This window comes from Amblyomma maculatum, chromosome 5 (genome assembly GCF_055883805.1).
Source record: "Amblyomma maculatum isolate TAMU_Amacu chromosome 5, ASM5588380v1, whole genome shotgun sequence".
Taxonomy (NCBI): Eukaryota; Metazoa; Arthropoda; class Arachnida; order Ixodida; family Ixodidae; genus Amblyomma; species Amblyomma maculatum.
The window spans coordinates 12,536,154-12,549,712 of record NC_139348.1 but is presented as its reverse complement, the minus strand read 5'-3'; the positions used below and the strand labels follow the sequence as shown (position 1 = coordinate 12,549,712).

The 13,559-nt window shown below is 46.8% G+C and overlaps 1 pseudogene across 1 annotated transcript; it reads left to right on the top strand.

Moving 5' to 3' along the window:
• The first annotated feature begins 369 nt into the window (after positions 1-369).
• On the top strand, positions 370-2,938 carry LOC146187765 (uncharacterized; annotated as a pseudogene). The gene is made up of 2 exons (XR_014707440.1): positions 370-933; positions 1,084-2,938. The product of XR_014707440.1 is annotated as an uncharacterized LOC146187765 (transcript).
• Positions 2,939-13,559: the final 10,621 nt, after the last annotated feature.

The following is a 13,559-nucleotide window of genomic DNA, read 5'->3' as shown; positions in this document are numbered from 1 at the left end:
GCAAGTGCGTTACTGCAGGAAAGCAAATTCAATTTCGAGCGACCCGGGAATTAATCTTGTGCCCTGAACGTCCGTTTCAACTTGGATACCGCGGCTGCGCTCATGTACCCATGCATGTTCAACGGACAGTCCTTCACGCTCTTCAGCGCTTGAATTTTTATCCCGAGAATGAAAACGAGTGAATTAAAACGATGTAGGCCAAGGATCCTGTGGCTTAAAGGCCCACTGTCCACCCTCCGGTCGAAAATATTTTCTTCCCCGGTGACTGTGAGACTTCGCCCCTAGAACGCAAGGCCGCAAAAGTTTTTTGAAAAGAAAAAACTAATAACCGCGATCACCCGATTCTGTCATGCTTCTCTCCTTCCGTTCCCTCGCAAAGGTTTTTCACTCTCCTGCCCGAGGTCGTCTAGCCTCCGCAAGACAATTTCCCCTTCGTCCTCCGCGTTTGGCGGGAGGTGGGGCGTGGCACTCCGCGAGCGCAAAAAAAAAAAAGAAAAAAGAAACAGCCGATGAGCGCGCGCCGCTGGATTCAGTCTGGCCGTGGCGAGGGAAAAGCGTGCAGCGACAACACCTCCTAGACAGCTTTCAAGGCCTGCGCGCTCCGACGTGACGTCACTTCCTGCCGGCCTACTCCCTGCGTCCCCGGCGTCCCGGCGCACCAGTCAGCCGCGCGCCATATTTGCTTTGTGCCGTGTGCGAGCGGGCTGCTGTTCTGCGTGTGTTTTCTTGCCCTATTTGGTTGCTGTGCGCCCATGTTTTGCGGCATATGCTGGTTTTGACATGCCGAACAAGTGTTGTGTACCGGCATGTTCAAGCAATTACCGAACAGGGGAAAAAGCCCAAGTGTTTTCCTTCCCGAAGGACGAAGTGCAACGCACGAAGTGGCTGCGGGCGATACCGAGGAAGGATTTTATTCCTACAGAGAATAACAAGGTAAGAGATTTGTTTGTTACACTGTGCTTCTAGACTACTTTTGAAGCGCAATTCGATTATTCCTTTTATCGAACGAGAACAGTATATAGCAGGTATTTCGCTCTAGCAGTCGCATATTATCAGTATGCCTTCGCTTTTGTTTGCATGCAGGTATGCGCACTGCACTTCGAGGAGTCATGTCTTGAACGGAAAATTTCGTACACGGATCCCAGGACCGGGCGAGTGCTCGAGGTTTCATTGAAAATACCCCGGCTTCGAAAAGGATCAGTGCCTGCTCTCTTTCCGGGATGCCCATCCTACTTGTCAAAGCAAGACGCGTGCCCTTCCAGAATATCACCAGATAGCAAACGAACACGCCGAGAAGCATCAGACCTTGCTCGTGCGATTTCTGAATCCGCAGCTTCCTACCACAGTGAAGAAATTAATCGTAGTTTTTTCTCGCTTCCTGAACTGAAAGAACGATTGAAGACAGTGTGTGTACCTGATGTGTGGGCAGTCATTCATCGCCCTAACTGTGCGCTGTTTTTGAACATAGTGAACGAGAGTGCACCTGTTTTGCAGTCATCCGTGACCATCTCCGTTGATATGGAGTTAAGCGTGTGTTTCTTGGGCAAAAGTTTGAAGCGTTTTGGAAATTACTTGGTGCCAAATAAGGTCATGGATGTCAATGTTCTCCTGGAAATATTGAATCGAATGCAATGCATTGAGAGCGACGAGTGTCCTTCTGATGGCCTTCCAGATATTGTTTGTGCTCTTCTGGAAAAAATTGAGGAACACATCACAGACAGCAAAAGGGATATGATTAGATTTTTGAAAGAACAGGTGACATTGCTTGTAAAGGAACGCATCCAATATTCATCAGAGATTATGGTGCTTGCTTGTATTTTGCACACCATATCCCCTCACGCATACAAGTTCCTTAGGTCATCTTGTGTTCTTGTCTTGCCACATCCGAGTACAATAAGAAATGTCTGCTCTTCATTTCAGTTGTCACCGCAAAATGAATCTGGGAATGGTAATTTTCTGAAGTACATCGCCCACAGATCCAAACAACTGAAGCAATATGAAAAAGATATTGTTCTGATGGTAGATGAAATCCATATCCAACCATTTTTTGATTATAAAGGTGGCAATATCAGTGGAGCAGCGGCAAACTCCAATGTGGCCGCTACATCCGCGCATGTGTTTATGTTGCAAAGCATGCTCAGCTCTTTTCGAGAAGTTGTACACATTCTTCCTGTGCGAACGCTGAATGCCGAGTCTCTGCACAAAGTGCTGAAGGAAGTCATCCTCGGGCTTGAAAAACTTGGATTCAGAGTGCTAGCTGTTGTGTCGGATAACAATTCGATCAACAGGAAAGCCCTTAGTATGTTTTCAAGTCCCCCCAAGCTGAAAATAGCTTATCCGAATCCGGCTGACGCATCACGGCCTTTATTTTATGTTGTAGATGCCGTGCATTTGCTCAAGTGCATTAGAAACAACTGGTTAAATAAAAAAAATCCTGGAACTAACCTTTATTTCCCACTGTTTGACCTTTCAAATAACACAGTGCATCATGATGCCATACAGTGGGCTTCTTTCAAGGAACTACGTGAGCTTCATAAGCTTGAAGCTTCGCAGCTCCTAAAATACAGCTACCATCTCTCCTCAAAAGCACTGAACCCCAGCAACTTAGAGAGACAGAATGTCAAGCTCGCTTTACAGGTATTTAATGAATTTGTGGCTGAAGCATTAGATGCCCACAGTGACTTGCCAGCATTTCAACATGCTAAGCAGACTGCAAATTTTGTTAGAGTAATCGTTAGATGGTGGAAAATTGTAAATGTTAAAACACCGCACAAAGGGTATCACCATCGGGATGTTTACGAGCAGCCAGCTTCATCAAGGACAGATGACCCTAAGCTGACCTTCTTGGGTGCCTTAGTGACTTGGTTGGACGTGTGGGAGTTTTATAAGCATGACAATGGTACACTCACAAGAGAAACTCTTACTGCTTGGAGGCATTCAGCCTAAGCTTTGCTGGAGTTCACAAAGTACTGTACTGTTGAACTTGGTTACAAGTACGTACTTCTCGGAAAGGTGCAGACAGATGGTCTCGAACACAGGTTCGGTCAGTACAGGCAAATGGCAGGAGGCCACTATCACATTAGCATCCGACAACTTTATGAATGTGAAGGCAGGCTGCGACTGCAGAGCACCCTTCCGGCATTAAGCGATGATGATCTGCTAGACACTGCTTCTTCACAAAGTGCCCCACATAAAGCGTCTTTCGACATTACCGTAGAGTCTGAAGACTTAGACAAGTTGAGTTCACGTGTTGCTGTGTTTGGCTATGTTGCAGGCTTTTGCGCGCACTCTGTCTTGAAAGTTTTGAAGTGCGACACCTGCAAGGAAAAGCTTGTTGTTGAGAGAGATGATGAGAGAGACACGGATATGTACTCACTAACAGCGAACCTCAGTCGAGGGGGCTTAAAATTTCCCAGTGCGTGTGTTGTTACCATCGTTATGCACGCCGAAGTTGTTGTAAAAAAATTGCTGCAGCCCGAAAATGCCACGAACTTCTTGCAGATGTCTAATCACAGGGACATTGTGAAGCACCTTGTGATTAAAAGCCTGCCAGAGTTCGAAGAACTGTGCACATGTGAAAACGGCCATGAGCCAGAACTTGTAATTAATATGGCAGCAAAATGTGCTACAAATATAATCCTGAACAATTATTGTAAAGACAGGAACGATACTGCCACTGCTGCTGCAAAAGCTGATGCAAAAGCACGCAAATTAAAGACTGTCACCAAAAAGTGATAATGAAAGCAATTGTTGGCTGTTTATTGTGTTTCATCATTTGTGCCGCAAATAAATTTTGTCACCATTTGTAAAGCTTTTAAGCATTTTGCATTTATTTAACTGGAGCGAACGTCACGACATGCTATTAGTCAAACGTTCTCATTCTTTTCTATTTTTTTTAACTCTTCCTACATCTCAACGATAATGTGCTACATCTACACGTCACTTGCGCACCAACCACGCGTAGCTTCATGGAAAGCCTGAGCGCGGCTACGCAGCAAGCGCCAACAAGCAGGGGAGAGTTGGAAGCGGCGCGTCGCCTGGGACGGGCAGTGGTGACGTAGCTGACGTCGAGGCACGTGACGCGCAGGCCTGGAACAAGTTTAGGAGGTGTTGGCAGCGAGCGGTATAATCCCATCCTTCTCCCGTCAGCCAGCGAGACGGACCAATGGACGTCGTTCGCGGTACGTACGTCATTACTGTGGCCCGTCGGGCCAGCGCAGGAAACGGTGATGGATGGATGGATGGAAAAACTTTATTTTCGTCAGAGAGCATGTATGGCTGACGACGACCTGGGTGGCCCACTCCACGGCCCCGGTCTGGACGACCGGGTCTGAGCTGGCCAACACGGCCTCCCACTGCTCGAGGGAAGGATCACGCATAATATCCGCCGGTGGCGGTGCTATGCTACAGCTTCTAAACTACAGCTCCTACAGCTAAACATGCAAGGAGGTAGAAAAAGAGCGAAATGGCTAGAGATAGAACAGCAGTTGAAGGATGACAAAATAGGTGTGTACGCTCTTTGCGAGACTCATCTCAGGGATCTAGAAGATCCGCCGTTTATAGAAGGCTACGTCTGGGAAGGGTGCAACAGAACGAGAACGGAAAGAAAGGGTGGAGGGGTAGGTATGTTGATACACCAGGGAACAAATTGGCAAAGAATTAAATCATCTTGTAAAGAACATATCTGGGTTTCGGGAACCATTGCCGGCATAAGGACATGGCTAAGGGTAGTTTATTTAGGAACAGGACATCAATGCAGGCAAGAAAACAGGGATCTTGTTGAATGTCTCAGTGACGATATAAGCCAGTTTGGAAACGGGGCCAATATTATTCTGCTGTGAACGGCCACATCGACGATCTGGATGGATACACGGATTGTAACGGGAAGGTAATGCTAGATTTCTGCCAGCGACACGATCTAGTTATAGTAAATAGAGAAACAAAATGTGAAGGCCAAATCACGTGGGAATTCCGCAACAGGCAGACGACCATTGACTATTGTCTAATGTCGCAGGAAATTTATAGCAAGGTCACAAAAATGGAAATAGACGAAGAAGGGGAGTGTAGTCTGGGAAGTGATCATAAACGTATTAGTCTGCAGATGGGGCCCGTGATGAAAAGAGAAATGGAACTTAGACAAAACGTAAACGCAAAATTAAACGACGATCAAATAGCGCAGATACCAGCAGACATAGAGGAAGCAATAGAGAAAAGCCCCATGGAAGACTGGGATTATGAACAGGTAGAACTACTCATAAGGAGTAAAATTCAGGAGGTTAAAGTAGCAAACCGCTGGAATGGAAAGAGTAAGCCACGGAGCTGGTGGAATAAGGAAATCAGGGAAGCTATTGAACAACGACGGGCTGCTTCAAGGGAACACCGAATGGCAAAGAAGGCACAGGCTTCTCAGGAGGAAATCGTCCAAAAATGGGAATCATATCGACAAAAGAAACTTCAAGTGCAGGCCCTCGTCCAAAGTAAAATAAGACAGTCCACCGATCGCTGGATGGCTGATATACACGATGCCTCTAGAGGCGGAGGAAGAAAATTCTGGAACCATATAAGCTGGCTAGGGAAGAAGAATCAAAGAAAGCAAGATCGGATTCAAGATAACGAGGGAAATTGTTTAAAAGGAGACAACGCAGTGAACTACATTAGATCAGTTATAGCCGAGTCATTTAGGAACGACGATAGGGCAATCTCCGCAAATCAGGAAGCAACACAAGGTAGCAGAATACAAAGCACCTTAGAACTGACCAATCTAAACTGGAAAAAGGCAGAAAAAAATATTCCTAAAAACACATCTACAGGAATAGATGGAATTCCGATCAAGCTGATTAATGATCTCGGTCCAAAAAGTAAGGAAACGTTGTTAAAAGCTTTGGAAACAGTCATATCGAATAAACAAATTCCGGACAGCTGGCGGCAGAGTAAAATGAATTTGAATTATAAAGGGAAAGGAGAAAGGATGCACATAAAATCCTGCAGGCCGATTACCATAACATCTGTAATGTACAGGTTAGCCATGCAGGCGGTGAAATTAAAGGTGCAAGCATGGGTTGAAAGTAACAAGATACTCGGAGAACTTCAGAACGGCTTTAGAAATGGTAGGCGCTTAGATGATTGCCTGTTCGTGCTTACCCAATGCATCGAAATATCTAGAGTGGAAAATAAACCTTTGTATTTGGCCTTCCTGGACATAAACGGGGCGTACGACAACGTAAGCAGGGAACTCCTGTGGAACATATTAAAAGAAGAAGGTTGCGGTTATGAGATAATAGAGTTCCTACAGGAAATATACCGGGACAACAAAGTAGAAATTACGTGGGAAGGGATAAGAAGTACGGAGGATGTCAAAGTATGCAAAGGATTAAGAGAAGGCTGTCCTCTATCACCGGTGCTGTTCATGCTTTATATGATAAACCTGGAACGGAGGATACAAGACAGTAACCTAGGTTTTAACCTGTCATACAGTTTAGGTGGAAAGGCGGTAGAGCAGCGCCTCCCCGGTTTGATGTATGCAGACGATATTGTGCTGCTAGCTGAGAGTCTGGAAGAATTGCAAACTCTAGTTAAGTATTGCGGAGACGAAGGGGATGCTCTAGGCTTCAGTTTCAGCGCAGTTAAATCGGGTCTGATGATTTTCAACGGCTCAACTGATCAGGGTCTTAAAATTCAAGGCCTTGAAATACCTAGAGTAGCAGAATAAAAATATTTGGTGGTATGGGTAAACGAAGGATTGGCATACATTGGAAAGCATGAGCAATCACTTAAGGCCAAAGGGCGAAGGAATGCCGGGATAATGAAGCATAAGGCATTGTGGGGATACAATAGGTACGAGGTATTGAGGGGTATTTGGAAAGGAATTATGGTGCCCGGACTTACTTTCGGAAATGCGGTTTTGTGCCTAAAATCAGAGGTACAGTCGACATTAGAAACAAATCAGAGATCCGTTGGACGATTAGCACTAGGTGCCCACGGCAAAACTACAAATGAGGCGGTACATGGAGATATGGGCTGGCATCTTTCGAAGTACGGGAAGCTCAGAGTAGAATACTATATGAGGAACGCCTGAGGAAATTGGACAGTAACAGATGGGCAGCTAAGGTATTTAAATACCTGTACCTAAAAAGCGTTGACTCACAATGGAGGAAAAGAACTAGGAAACTAACTAGTAAGTATGCTAGTAACAAGGACGGAGAAATAAAGAGCATTAAGCAACAGGTGAAAAACACAGAAGGTAAAAATTGGATAAATTCGATGGAAAAAAAAAAAAACAGAGTGTGGAATTATACCGAAAGTGGAAAATGCAGATCAGGAAGGAAGATTTCTTTGATAACTCAAGAGGCAGTGCCCTACTTTTTGACGCTAGATTAGTGTGCCTTAGAACACGCAGCTACAAAAAGAAATTTAACAATGTGCTGTATGTGGTACCTCCAGTGAAACAACGACCATATTATACTCGAATGTAATGGTATCCATCCGGTAGATTATGCAGGCGCAATCCCTGTTCCTGAAGCTCTGGAGCACGGTGGAAGAAAGAGAGGTGCTACTACTACGACGGCGCGGCCGCGCTGCAGCGAGCGCGCCGCCGCTTGTGACCAGAAGAGAGGGCAGCCGCTAGGGTCAGCACGTGTTCTGGGGGCCATCCTCTCCGCCGCTTCTGCTGGCGTGCCTATGAAGCACCGGCGCGCGCGCTTATAATTTCGCACTTAAATCAGCAATAAAAGGTCTTAACTCTTAGATATTTATTTTGCGATATTTACACCCCAACTTCTGAGCAGATAGAAACTTTCGTAACGCTGACTAAACAAATAACTCCATTTCCGAGCAAACAGAGACGCGTCGTCTGCTTGAGCGGACGACACGCTGCGCTCACCGCTCCTGACCACGCATCAAGCGCGCTTCTAGCGGATTGTGGCCATGTCTGGCCAATTAAAGAGAAGCTTCATGACATCATGCCGCCGGTGCAACACCTCTTGGGTAGCTGTTCAACGCATGTGAAATGAAGGTTCGCTATTCTATCCGCCCCTTGTTCGCATCGCAACCAGACGCCGATTGCATGGCGGTGAAGGAAGCAAGATTAAAGCGCTGTCGGGGAGGTTTTTATCCCCGCGGGCGCGACAACCGCTGCCACACGAGAAACAGCGCTGCGCCTGTTTGAACGTGGCGCTCCAGTGGCAAAGTGAAGTATCGAACACAAAAAAGCAAAGCTATCTGTAGCCGGATGCGCGTGTCTATCTCAGACGACGACTACCACACTGTCAGACTGGGGCTTTTGCCGAGCGTTCGATCTGCCGTTCACACTTCTTGCAGGCATGCATAGCCTGGACTGCATGAAAGAAACAAAGAAACTGTGCACAGGAATGAAGGCAATGTGCGTCGTCGAATGATTAAAGTAAACGACTGGAGCTAAGAAACATTCTATTTTAATGAGGGAATTCTCCATGACCTTCACAATTTCTTCATTTCACTAGTAATATTTGGAATACGTTGCTTGCTCATTGAACTTTATCGTATTTTTGCGCAATCTGTGTTTTGGTGAAGGTAAGACTCAAAAAACATCTCTGTGCTGCCACATCGAACCACATGAACCACATCGTTGCTCCGCCTATTGCTTCCACTGCGGTGGAACCCACCCAACTTTTGACCTCACCTGCCCTGTACAGAAACAACAAGACCAAAAGAGCCACAAGGCTGCATATGACCGAAGGAAGAGTCTCAGGGAACAGCTGGAACCTTCTGTCCAAGAACAGAAAAAGCCATCTAATTCCCAGCGTCCCACTACAAAGCGACTATTGACTACGCGACAAAAAATGTCTGGTCACCCTGACAAGAAGAATACGCCACCCCATCATCCTCCGACTCGCGAGGACTTCCCCCCTCTGTCACATGCAAATCAAGAGACGGCACCGCCCCCTCGGACCAATGTCTGGCATCAAGAAGTTCAAGAACTGCCAGCTGCCCCACGTCCGCTTCTCAAGCCAGCTACGCTCCCACCACCGGGTAAGCCGAGCCCGCCACTTCCCATTTCCCCTCCCAAGCCTTTCTCTTATACATCTTCCGATTCCACACCAGTTATCACATCTGAGAATTATATGCGCCACATAAAAGATCGAAATGACCCTATTATCTGGTACCTTGCAGAAGAAATTTCCGCCATTCGCCAAGCATTCGAACTCATGCATACCCTCCTTAGCAATCTCCTGCAGGATGACGAACGCATGGATTTCCTAAATAATTCTCTTAAACGGTCCCGTCCATCTACATCCACTGAAGCAACTGCTGCATCCTCTTCTGTCCCTCCCGAGAAGCGCGCTAACGTAGCTTAAGAATGGCAGGGAACAATCACATACACATTGTACAGTGGAATAGCAGAAACCTGCGTACCAATCGAACACTCTTTATCCAATGGCTCCTGACTTTACCCTCGCAGCCCCACGTCATTCTCATTCAAGAATCGCGTACTCTTAAAGGTATTCCGGGCTACCGTGCCCTGCATGCAGCGCATGACAGCGACTGTGCCCCATTAGTGAGCACTTATATTCGTCGGGACATCCGTTTGAGGCCATTGAAGTCCCCAGTCGTCTTGAACGTCACCTTATTGCATTTACACTGTATTCTGATCACTTATCTCGCCCTTTATCCATTCTAAATTTTTATAACCCTCCTACAGAGTACACGCTTTTCAAACCGCTAATGCACTTTACTTCAAGATTGTTTCGAGACTCCGACTTCTTGATAGGTGGGGATTTTAATGCCCCGCACGTTATCTGGGGTTACCCACACACCTTCCGACCTGGCCGTATACTCAACGACGCATTAAACGGAGCTCAATTAACTGTTTATAACACCCCAAACTCCATTACCCGGGAAGGTTACAGGAACCAACAATCCACCATGCCAGACCTCACAGTGGGCCGCGGACTGCGAGAGGTCACCTGGCAAGTTACAGATGAAAAATTGCTCAGCGACCATTACATTATTAACATCACTGTCCCTAGCCGTACCCGTCCGCGTAAACGTAAAATTTCCCACACAAACTGGAATACCTTTCGCACTATACGCGACACCTCTCATACTACTGGCAGTCTTCAGAGCTGGAGAAAAGCACTCAAACATGCTCAGAAACAAGCTACGCAGGAGAGTTCCACTTCAGCCCCGTCAGATAATCCGGACCCTTACCTTGTACGCATCTGGAAGAGGCGGAAACGACTCTTGCGCACTCTTCGCACTCAGCCCAACAATGCTCGCCTCTCCGACCGAGTCACCGAATTGACGCGACAGGTTAAAGAACACTGCGTTACACTTGACACCAGTCAATGAAACAAAATTTGTAACACCATTAACGGCACACTAAATCAAAAAAGAACCTGGCATTTACTCCGAGAACTACTCGGGCCTCAACCGGCGCCTGTTCCCACTCTCGAGAAGCACTATTCTCAACTAGACGCGGATGCCTTAACAGCCCAACTCCGCGATCTCTACATTCCTCCTCCCCTACCCAGCCTTTATACTCCGTACACTGGTGCTTCCAATGTAGAACTCGATCAGCTGTTTGCCCTCTGGGATCTCGACTGGGCGCTAGAACAGCTAAAGCGGAAGTCAGTCCCAGGTGAAGACCAGATTACATACTCACTCATTCGAAATCTCTCTGACAAGGACAAAGAACATTTTCTGAGCATTATAAACTTACATTGGGAAGAAAGCACACTCCCAGAATCTTGGAAACAATCACTTATAACCCTACTTCCAAAGCCAGGCAAAAAACCTGCGCTTCAAAACATCCGCCCAGTTTCTTTAACATCATGCCTGGGAAAAACCATGGAGCGGATGGTGCTCAATCGGCTCGAGACTCATCTTGAATCCATGGATTTCTTTCCCCCTCAACAAATTGGCTTCCGAAAAGGTGTGTCTACTCAGGAGCTATTTTTTCTCCTCGTGCACGAATTTGACCCTCCGCCCACTTCCCAGATCCAAGCCATAGTGGCCCTTGATGTGCGAAAAGCTTTCGATAACCTTGCCCACGATCCTCTATTACACATCCTTGCCTCGACTGGCTGTGGTCTAAAGATGTATGGCTACCTCACAGCATTTCTCCGCGACCGTACGGCCAAGTTCCGTCTCCCCGATTCGATATCTTATCCTTTCCCCCTCACACGTGGTACTCCTCAGGGCGCTATTCTGTCACCCACCCTTTTTACCTTGCAATGACTCCCCTATCTCGTACTTTAGCGTCTATCCCAAACCTAAAACACACATTCTATGCAGACGACCTTACTCTTTGGTGCACTTCTGGGTCTCCTGGAGCAGTAGAGGAGACCCTACAGCAAGGTATCGATGCAGTCGTTAGTTACCTTGATAAAGTAGGGCTATCTCCCGCACCTGAAAAATCCGAATTGCTGCTGATTGCAAAAACTCCGACATAACCAGCTGATCAATCTCACAATGGCAGGTCACCCCATCCCTCGTGTATCATCCTGCCGGGTCCTCGGACTTCATATCCACGAGTCAACCAATCAGGCCAATGTATCTACAACCGTTAAAGTTTGCAATCAGCTTACGCATCTAGTTCGCCGTATAGTCAATAAGCACGCCGGGCTACGAGAGGGTCAAGTCAGGCAGCTTGTCCATGCATTAGCACTTAGCAAAATTTTATATACGATTCCTTACCTTACACTAACTTGTCGCCAAAGACATCAGATTGAGGTTGCGCTTCACATATTGTACAAGGCCGCCCTCAACGTCCCTGCACATACGTCCACGGAGCGCCTATACTCTACGGGGCTGTTCTTGCCCCTGGGAGACCTCATACAACAACATCGCGACCGGCAAATGGCACGTCTTTCTAGCACCAAACAAGGACATTGGATACTACAGCAGGTTGCACTAAAACCTATAGACCTCCCTATAATTACCCTTCCTTCTTCGCTCTCGGATAACCTCAGAATAATTCCCAATCCAAAAAACGTTGCACCCGACACTAACACAGGCAGACGTTCCGCTCGCGTTTCCAACCATGTTCACCCGACAGATTCCACGATCATCTACACAGATGCATCACGAACTAACGTCGGAGCGGCTGCTTACTCAATTCAGAGCTGTAGCGATGTAGTGACGCATACCCTCGGTCCTTACATAGATCCTCCTCCTACAGCGACTCTCGAGACCCTACCAATAGTTACCAGTATTCAAGACCTCGCACAAGCACCCCCTAACCCTTCAGGATATACCATATACACTGATTCAATACAAGCTATACGCGCCATTCAGACGGGTCGCATTCCTGAAGAACTACACGATGATCTACACAGAGCTCTTACTAAACTACGTCCCCACACTGTAACACTGAGGTGGATTCCTGGTCACGCTGGAATCCCAGGCAATGAGGTAGCGCATCGCCTCGCCCGCGAACTTCAACACCGGGCGCCTGGGATTCCCTGGCCTTATCCACCAACGTGGGACACTACTCTTCACTACAAAAAAGAAATCAACGTTCACTACGACAATATTAGAGAAACACTCCGTACACTTCCTCTTCCTGATAAATCTCTCACTACCACGCAAATCCGCATTCTTAGACGCATACAACTAAATACACTGCTTACTCCTGCCCGATCTTTTCTATACAGAATCATACATTCCCCTGCATGCCCAAATTGCCCAGAACACTATGCAAACTTGGAGCATTGCATCTTTTCATGCCCTGTCGCCCTCCAATCTCCTCACTTTCCACACCCTCCTCCCCCAACGTGGCGGGCTTGGTTAGCCTCTGACCAGCTGCAAGATCAGTTGGCCTTGGTGACCCTGGCCCAGGACATTCTTAACGCTTAATGCAATGCGTTAAATAAAGTTGTTTCCTCCTCCTCCTCCTCCCATACTCGAATGTAATGGTATTCATCCGGAAGTTGGTGCAGGCGCAATCACTGTTCCTGAAGCTCTAGGGTTAGAGATAACAGTGGTCGGGTGAATAAACCGGTGGTGGAAACTAGCAAAAACGTCTGGAAGATTGGTGGCTTAAAAGCAGAGATGTGACATAATGTTAGTAATGTAGGAACAAAATTTAATAAATAGAATGGTGGTTTAGTTAACCATTCTAAATCAATAATTAAGATATAGAGAGGAAAATGAGCATGATAGCTACTGCTACCAGCCCGTTTCAAAGGGGACGCTCCTATATTCTATCCATCCATCCATCCAGCTTGTCTCTTCGCTCGTTTCGCTGGCGTTTCAATGGGCGCGTCTAGGACGGGCGCTTGTTTTTGACACATAGGGGCGTTCGCCTGCTTGAAACAATTTTTTTTTTGTTGGAATTATGTACCTCTATATTTCTGCCCATTTTCTAGGTTATAATTCGACTCGGGATTGCATGAATAATTTCTTAATTGATATGCAGCTCTGCTGTTTACGACTAACGCGAGTAATACAATATTTCCTTAAAGCACTCCTGTGAGCGATGCGTAAAGAGCATCCAAAGGAGTGCAAGAGGACTATGTGAGCCTTCACAGCTGCCAACATGTGCAAAGTTCCAGATACTGTCGCGCTGAAAAAAAAAAGAA